Below are 10,379 nucleotides of genomic sequence, written 5' to 3'. Positions count from 1 at the left end.
AACTTTTGGTACACTGGTACACAAAAAAAATATGTTAATATGTTCTACACTCACTGAAGTCGTAAATTTATTAAAACGATTTATTATTTATTATGAATAACTTAATTAATTAACTTAGGTTGCACTGCTAAAATTAACATTAATATTGCAAAAACGAAAAATTCGCGCATCAGCTGTTAATTAAATTTTGTATTTTCTTTCAAAAATTAAAATACAACATAGATAACTATTTGTCGTATTCGAACAACTACCTAATAAATTAGAGAATGATGAATATAATAAAATTACAGTTAAAGGTTCAGTGTTCTATATCGAGTAATGCACTGAATAACTGCTGCTTTCACAAAAACATTTTGGATTATCTTAATGATTCAGAACTACCAGGTCAAACACTGCACTCGACACCCATATCCAATAAAAGTGATAATTCGTCAACTCCATCACTCCACCTTGGGCTAATAACTATGAATAAAAAATTATTTTTGAAAACATTAATTTTATTTTTATTTGTTCGTATTTTGGCAATGCCAACTCATCGCAAGAATATATCTGAGATAAATCCTAAGAAAAAGGCATAGTTGATGAAACCACGATTAGGTATACTTCTTAAAGTAGTTACGCTCGAATACGTACGTACCTACACAGCGTTGTGGTGGCCTTACGCATAGTACTCGATGCAGATTTGTAATACATATTATAATTTAAATTTCCAAGTATCTTTACAATTTCAGCACTGTCGATTTCGCATGCACCCAAAATTGAGTATAGTTATGTACCTATATTATTACAATATTATTGTTACCTATGTCACAACTCACAAGACATTATCATATATTATATATTATCGAAATCGCCGTTTCGTTGTAGGTTTTTTGTTCCACCGCCATGTCGTAGACATTCGACGATATTTATGCCTACTGTGGAGATACAGGATGTGAATCACTAAGGATGCTCACCCCTTTTTGTTCTTCAATAATGTAATTGTCCAAAACCCCTGAATTTCGGAGTTTTTAAACAAACTTAAGAATCATATTTTCAAACTCATAAGATTTTTAGTTTACAATGAGAGTATTGCTCTGATACAAATTTTTTTTTTTAATGAGATCCCGATTTTATTTTCTATTGTAAATTATTTATCGGTTAATTTTTCTAAAAATGTTGACGTATATTAATATCAAAATTGGGGGCGAGGTGGCTGTGGCTCAGCCGGACCGGGTTCGATCCTCGACCAACGGGCGGAATTTTTCTCCGGGCAAGTCACGATGTCTGGAGAACAAGTGCCGCCATCCCCCACTTTGGGGCATGGCAGAAACCTACGGGTGCCCATAGAAATTTTGCCAAACAGGCCTCCGGTGTAGGTTAGGTTAGTACACCCGGACAATAGCGCCATTCGAAAAAAAAATATCAAAATTTAAAAAAGTATAGTTTTTGAGTTATTTAATTATGTGTACTAAGGATGTAGATTCATGATGTAGAGTTTGGAAAACATGAGGACTATGGTAGTTTTTAAAAAAAATTTGCAATTAAAAATAATCCATCATGTAGAGGCCCAACAGTGTAGGCCAATCGAAGGACCACTCGGTGATGTCCGAGACCAAAGTTACCCGTTTAGGCGTCGGGGGTAGGCAACTTTCTATGAACGCCCGCTTTGAGTAGGATAGGCAATGTATCGTGCACGGCACGGACAAGGAGTTTGATACTTATCCAGGTAGGAAAGAGGGAAATTCAGTTTAGTTATGGGGTAAGAGGGGCCCTGTGATCGATCTGGTCTAGTGCAATGATCACAAGGTGCAATTACAATAATTGGGCAACTTAACAACTAACTTATGTACTAGGTATATCTCTTTCATATACAGCTGGTGTCTTCAGTCGATGACAGTTTAGTTGAGAAGTTGATCTAGATGACCTGGGCGGCCTCTCACACAACGCGTTAGTTGCTGGTGGACTTACGCATGGACCAACGTTGAGATTGAAGACCATAATATATATACATATGCCAACAACTTACTTCAAAAGTAGACATTAGTGACTAGTAGTTGCACATGGAATGTATATAAGTTGTTTCAGTTGTTTGACAGACTAGTTGTTGAATAATAACACTAATGTTTATACAAGTTGTATATAATAATTTTATTGACGTGGCATAAACGTAGGTTGCTTCAATAGCGGACCAAAAGTATAAAAACAAAAGAATTAGGTCGCTTCAATAGCGAACCACAAAGAACAATAAGTTAAGTAATTTTAATAGCGACAAACTAAAAACAACACCGGCAGACGACAGAAGATACGTCGACGCCGATATATATAAAAAAAAAAACATAGTCATAAAAATAGTAATAATTACAGAAATACAGATAATAAGGGCGTTGGTCGTAGAACAGATAAACGAGAAACAAATGATAATAATATTTGCAAAATTTCTACCAATAATTTGACACACATATAATAAAAAACAAAGAAAATAAATAAGAAAACAATTATAATACTTTAACAATTACAACACAAAGGACGGAGTGGTGAGCGGGGAAGACGGGAGAGAAGTGGACAGACCGATAAGATATTTCTCGTCGCTGCGCGCCGCGCGCCGTGCTCATTAGCATATCGCGTTCATAATTTCATCGCCAACATCACCGCCCACTTAGAAGGAACTTCATCAAGAAAACAATGGGCACAACTTAACAGCTGGCCTAGTTAAAACGACAGATGAAGTATGGACAGTAGCAATGCGGAACACACCGTCTGTTCCAGGATGAAGTTCCACAATACGTCCAAGTCGCCAATACAGAGGGGGTGTTGGTTCCTTTATTATTAGGACAAGGTCTCCAACGTTCAGCTGTTTTCCGTGATCAGACCATTTTGGGCTCTGCTAGAGAGTGGATAAATATTCATTTTTCCATCTGGCCCAGAAGAACCGGTAGAGATCAGTCACTAATCGCCAACACTGCATATTTTAGAATGGTACGTTTTCCAAACAAGGGTCCAGAAGAGATGTCGATGGTTCCAGCGTTAAAAAATGACTTGGCGTCAAAGCTTCTAAATCGTTTGGATCATTGCTAAGGGCACACAAAGGCCGTGAATTTAGACTGGCTTCAATTTTGGCCAGCAAAGTGATCAGTTTTCACTTCTGAGTCGATGGGTTCCAATGGATGGAAAAATTAACGACTTTATCGATTTAACTCCAGCTTCCCAAGGTCATCCAAAGTGAGGAAAAGACGAAGGATTGAAAAACCAAGGAATTTGGTCCGAGGACAAATGATTTCGTACACTCTGTTGATAGATTTCTGATGCGATGAAGTTATGTAGTGGGTTTAAGAGATTCGCGACTCCAACGAAATTAGTACCACAATCACTATGGATCTCTTTGTTCGGTCCATGATGAGCAGCGAAACGAGTGAACGCTAGGAGGAAAGTTTCCGTTGACAGGTCAGAACTGAGTTCTATGTGTAATGCCTTTGTTACGGTACAGACGAATAAACAAATGTAGGCAGAGCTCCTGAATGGTGCGCGACCACGTGATCCTTTTCAGGCCAACATAATCAACGCCTGAGATAGCAAATGGTTTTATCTGTTGTACTCTGTATTTAAGAAGAGCAGTCATTTTTGGTTGAACTGTTTAAGGTCTAGTGCGAAAACATGGAATACATAATCGCAGCCGGGACCTACTAGCCTGCCTCGCTGACCGCTGACTATATCCAAAACTCGCGTTGTAAATGTGATTGGAGGGTCATGGCTCCTGGATGGCTTAATACACAATGATTGTGATCAATTATTAGATCAGTTAAACGATGTCGGGACGGCAACAATGTTGAACTAGGATTTGGCGGTACATCTGTTTTATGTCAGCCATAAACAGGTACTTCCAGAGACGAGAGCGGAGCAGTACAACTTGAATATCTGGTTGCAACTTTGGACCAGTGTACATACTCTCATTCAGATAAGCTCCGGTTGAAGTACGGGCTGAACCACACACATCAAGCCAACACATCAAGATCAATTATTTCTCTAAATGGACTTTTTTTTTATAAATAAATGTGTTTACAATCTGTAATATAATAAAGCAATAAGTAAATTTGAGATTTTTTTTACAAGGTTTGGAGGCTGAGTGAAGGGTGCGTCCATTAACACTACTTCAAACTGGTTCAAAAAAAAAAAAAAAAAAGAACTTTTGTATAAAAAAAACTAGATCCAATATTATATTTAATTTATATTTTTGCAAACCTATTTTTAAGCACGATTATCCCTTGTATGAATATTTCAACAGTATCACAAAAGTAACTCAAATTTTGAATTATATTATACGTAAATACATCAAATTTATAAAAATAATAATCACTATCAATAGGAAATACTGTAAAAAAGCGGCTTTTCATTTGAACAACTAAATTTAGTACAACAAAATTCAAGAATTTAAAAATATGGTCATTGATTATATATTAAAAAATGACAAATATCGGAATTTATATAATTCCAGGTGAAAATGGGGGTGAGCATGCTTTATGATTCATCCTGTACAACTATACAAGCGCGCTGTAACTCTCGTAGACGATGACTGTGATAGTTCCGATATTAATTTTGTTACGGTATTTTCGAGACGTTATGGTATTATCACTGATTAATAATATCGGTCGGCAGACTCCGTTACGATGTCTAGGCCAGTGATTGTAGATATGTTATATATTTTATATCATATAGAAGAATTATACGAAATACGAATATAGATATCTGCAGCTTATTCCGTCAATTATCGGGTTCTAGTACCGTGAGGGGAATAGGAGGTTTACCTATCCTCGGTGATATTAATGATGAAAGTAAGTTAATTTTTATCTGCAAAACGTCAGACGACTGACGATAAAAAAAAAGACACTAGTTAAAATTTAAATTCAACCATAATGTACATCAACGATATTGTATGGTACATTAGAATCATAATAGTACTTTTTTAAATTCTTAGGGGATCAATGAATGTATTGTATTTACAATGATGTCTTTTTTTGTGTGTGTTTAATACTGTATTAATACACGATAGGTTTGATATAGTTTGATTTTCGTTTTAGAGGTGAAACTTTAAGATTCCTTGCAGTTATTTTCAAAAGCGACAGGGAAAGCAAAAACAAAAAAAAAATTCAGAAAATCGAAAATGTTTACTTAAACTATTTCTAAAAAACTGTTGTATTTTTGTGTCACTCCAAAACGAATAATTGTAAATATTTTAAATTTTGAGTGAATATTTATATTGTATAATTTAAAAAATTGAATTTTTTACTCTTTTTGAGAAATTTAAGTATAGACATTTGGAATATCTCCTTTTTTGTATCTTTAAGTATCCATAAAAAATTTTTTGGTGAATTAAAAAGTTTGAAATACAAGGTTCCTCATAATATTATCATAAACCATTATAAATGTATCGAAAATTAGTCACAGTATTTTTTTTAAAACGTTTATTAAACGTAGAAGTTAAACAAAAATCGTTAGAATCATTAAATAATACTAAATTCTTGAAAAAAATTGTTTCTACTTTCTATATCTAAGATTAAAAATGTAATACAAATTTCCTAATAAGTTTTTTTTCCTTACACAGCATAATTTTTTTTTTTTGTCTTGAAATTAATAATAATTTCTGCTTCAACATCTGTGACCACATTAGCATTATATTTAATATCATACTAGACAAAAATATATTATATGAAACAAAATGTTTTATTACATTTTTTTGAACGTTTTATAGAACATTGGATCACCCGTAAATTAACGTTTTTTTATTTTGATTAAATTCAAAAAATAAATAACCGAAGCCCGAAGGTACTAGCAATTTTCATAAAATGTTTATTTCATTATTTTTTATTTACTATAAAATTTCCAAAAATATTGTCTCTTTTTGAGTTATTTATATTTACCTAATAACTACCTAAGCATTTAAAGTTTACATTTTGATAAAATTCATCCCAATCTCAAAAATGTGAGAGATATTTTATATCTAAAAATGTTATATGTTGTTCAATTTTTATAGAAAGGATGTAAAATTAAAAACCAGATTTTTCATAAGTAGTTTATATTGAAACTAAAAAATCTAAAAATTATATAAACACAATTATTTTTTTATAAATATTTTATGTTAAAATTGGACGGAATTATATACCTATTTATACGACGGAGAACGATTTTAATTTTTTAATTTCGTTATTTAAGAATATTATTATAATACACACCTACAACTGCAGTAGTCTTTACACGATGTGGTTAAAAAATCGCGGTTTGATGGATATTGTTCTCCGGATGAAATACCACAATAAATTACAAACGGAAATCGTAATTATTATCACGCTTGGAAATATTATTATTTATTTTTTGTAATATGCGTGCTATCCAAAACTTTTACCTATATTATTGAAACTATAAGTGAGATTTCTGCTAATTTTACTGCACGTATATTTGGAAATCTGCGTACACTGCGGTTACGACTTTCTATTTTATGCAAATTATAAATTTAAAGTAAGTAACAACACTAATAACTATAGGTATAACTTGAAGGTGTCAATATAATTAATATTAAATACATACTACACTGTTTCGTTACACATACAATACCAATGATTCATTTTCATCTCTAACGTTTTTCGAGTAAGTACTCATAACAGGTATGGGCAAAATACTTTTAAAAAATATTTTAAATAAAAAATTTAATTCTTATAAAAAAAATAAGTTTTTATCGAATATTATATTTTATATAAATATTTTTTTTTAAGTATTCGAAATATTTCCCACTTTTTCTGCCTTTGTATGTTGTGACTAATATTCTTGTATACAATTTTATTATTTGTGTTGAAATTTATTTACTTTTATTTATTTATTTTTTTTTATTTGTATCTATTAATTAAATGGTATCAATTTAATTTAAAATATTCACGCATTAAATGTGCACCAAAATCTCATATCTATAACTACTATGTCTGAAAAAAATATATATTTGGGTGGAGGGTTCAACTTTATTCGTTTACTTAGCAATTATTATGATAATAGTAAGACATACATAATATGAATTATTAAATATTTAACACCCATTCACGATTCGCCTCGTTGAATATTGAATAATTATCATTAATTACTTAATAAATAAAAAATACTAAACAAAAATATCACAACGTCTCAAAGTTTCTTGACTTTTTTTCAATGACTATAGTTATAATAACATTATTATGTAACTTAAACATTCAAATTATAATAATTTAAGATATTTCAGCGTATAAAGAACCAATTGAGAATACATAATATTTAACTAAAGCCAAACAAATTACATAATAGTTAAAATTAAGAAACATTAGAAATAAATAATTATCTTTCCATGAGTACACTAGTAAAATAAATTTTACTAGATTTCTACATTTATTATAAAGTGTAGTAGCTAGATTTTGAAATCCCCAAGATAGGGTATAATATGAAATGATCTATATTTTATAATTTTGAATTTGTTTACGACTATGGAAATGCTTTAGTTAAATAATTCACTTGTAATATATTAATTATTGTATTTTTCATTCAAATAAATATTACATTCGACAGAGCTGTAACATAGCTGTGTTGCTATAATTTAACTTTTTTTTTATAGACTAACAGTCAATCTACGTTCATTACATTGACCCTTGGTCTTAAAAACAGTCAACCAATAAAACTAAATAACAAAATAATTCAAACACAAAACTCCGTAAAATACCTTGGACTTCACCTTGACAAAAGACTAACTTGGGCAACCCATATAAAAAACAAAAGATCTTTTCTCAATCTTAAACTGCATAAATTCAGATAGCTCCTACGATCTAACCTATCTCTTAATAATAAAATTCTCATATATAAACAAATCATTTGACCTGCAATGACCTTTGGCGTACAAATTTGGATAACCTCTAAAAACTTTAACACAAATAAATTCCAAGCTTTTCAATCTATCAATCTCCGACTCTTAACTAATTCTCCCTGGTATGTCAGCAATCGCGTTCTTCATAATGACCTAAAAATTCAAACTATCTCCAAAATAGCGTCAAACCACTACAAGAAATTTCATAAAATACTATTAATCATCCTAACCCTCTCGGCCTCTCATCTCTAACCTCTCCTCTCTCTCATTCACAGATAACCCAATCCGTCACCTCAAACGTGACCTACTTAATAATTAAAGATAATTAACATTAGTTAGTTAAAAGAAAAAAAATTATCACTAAACTAAATATCCAAACAGCTATATCAAGTTTGAAGTAGTGTCACTGGACACCCTCTTCTATCACGACATCAAGCCTTGTAAAAATCTAAAACCATCGAAATTATATATTGTATATATTTATTACAGATTGTATATTTTATCTTTTCTAAAATAAAAATAAATAAATAAATAAAAAAGACTAACAGTCCTTGTAATGTATTTTCATTCATCTTAGCCCTTTTATTCGATCAAGCGTTATTCATTAACACTTTCTACTCTAGCAGAAATTCCTTGTATACAAAGAAATATACTGCATATTAGTTATAGATTTAGAGCTGAAATATTCTTTTCTTGGAAATTTTCACTTAGCCTCTATTTACCGGATCAAACTGAACATCCAGCCGTGAGACCAGAACATACCCTTAAAACCGGAACGAATGTAAAGCCTAATTATAAATTATGAGGTATTGGTTTCTATTAGACGAGCCATTTATTCTGATATATTTTCACAAGATATCGTTCCTGCGAGCTGCCAAAAAAATGAACTCACTACATCGATGTAGCGAAATAGCCTATCTAAGACGCCGTGCGGTCGTAATTTTACGACTTCAGTTACAGCGTACACGTGCGAGTTCAAATCCGAATATTATGTCTTTTTTACAATATTATAAAATCGTTACTTTTAAATTTTAATAATGCTTTGCTTTTGTCATAATCTATTTTTTTTATAAAAATATATTTAATGATAGTACTATAGTATATTAGGTATAAGTTGTTTCAATTCTATTGGCATTTTTATTTTTAAAGAATTATGATACAATTCATGAGGTACGTAGTAAAGTGTATTTTAGCCTCCCTCACAATAGTGAACAATAACAATACTTAATAATATTTAACACCACGGCGGAAGCTGGTGAGTTACCGCACTGCGCACAGTACGCTAAAACGTACACATTAGGGGTTGTAGTGGCCAGGCGGATTAAGGCATCGGTTGCGACACGTACCGTCGGCGGTTCAAATCCCGGTCATGGGCGGCATCACTTTCCGGGCAGTTCATGCGGCTGTCTGGGAAGAGAGGCCACCGCTGGACGACGATCGCGGCGGCGCGCGTGGATGCCTCACACCGACTACCTGGCGGATAAGGATACTCGGCGTGCGTATATCAAAAACGTAACGTGACGTCAGAACGACAGTGACTTAACCCGGCAACGCGGTTTGCGCTTATGTGACGAAACGACGACCTGCCTGACAAACAATATAATATCCGTCTTGCGAGGTTTTTTTTTTTTTTTTTTTGGGGGGGGGGGGGGGTCCATGAAACCACGATTGACCGTGTCCAAATGCGGTAATAAACTAATAACCCTTATACAGTTATATCAATATGGCAATATAACGCATTAACGTGTCGTCTGCAGGAAGGCAGGACGACAAGAATTATCGTGGCAAAAACGATGACTTGACAATTCCACACGTCGCTTGTATGGCGGCGAGCGAACCCGACGGCTGCTAAGAAAAGCCAAATATGAAAGCCGGTTGCCAGGTTAAAATATAGCCTACAGCGTCATGCCGTCAACATTTGCTAAATTGTTTTAAGCTTATCCGTCACTATTTTTTTTTTAATATTGATGGTAAATTTCAGCCTACTTCTAATTTTTGAAATATTATATAGTATTATGATATCACAATATTATTTAGTGTAGAAGTGTAGTAAATAACTTATTCTTTGATTATTATTTATTTAATAGAAAAATATAGAATCTTTGCAGGGAAAACTCTTACAATTAACAAAAATGTCAAAAATTATATTTACAAGAATAAAATTACATGCATATGGTGCCGAGGAAGTAGGTAACTCCCCAATAATGACACTTAAAATTTAACATCTTAATATTGAAATCAAACTAATAATATGTGACTATTTAAAAAAAAAAAATTGCATAGAGTTAAGTAAAATAAAATAAATTTCCTTTTAAAGTAAGAGTAAATTTATTTTATGAAATTGGTTGCTGTACCAGCTTCTTCATATTTATCATCAACTGATCTGATATTAAGATTATTATTATTTATTATAAGTACTAATAATAGGTATTATAGGTATTATAGGTATAAATTGTTAATTTATTTTTACACTATTTTGTTCCTACTGTTAACTAAACTAAAAATTAAAAAAGTTGTCTGTTTTGATCGA

This window comes from Diuraphis noxia, unplaced genomic scaffold (assembly GCF_037042655.1).
Source record: "Diuraphis noxia isolate RWA-SAM2 unplaced genomic scaffold, SU_Dnox_SAM2 contig0004, whole genome shotgun sequence".
NCBI classification, from domain to species: domain Eukaryota; kingdom Metazoa; phylum Arthropoda; class Insecta; order Hemiptera; family Aphididae; genus Diuraphis; species Diuraphis noxia.
Note: the sequence above shows the minus strand (reverse complement) of the source record.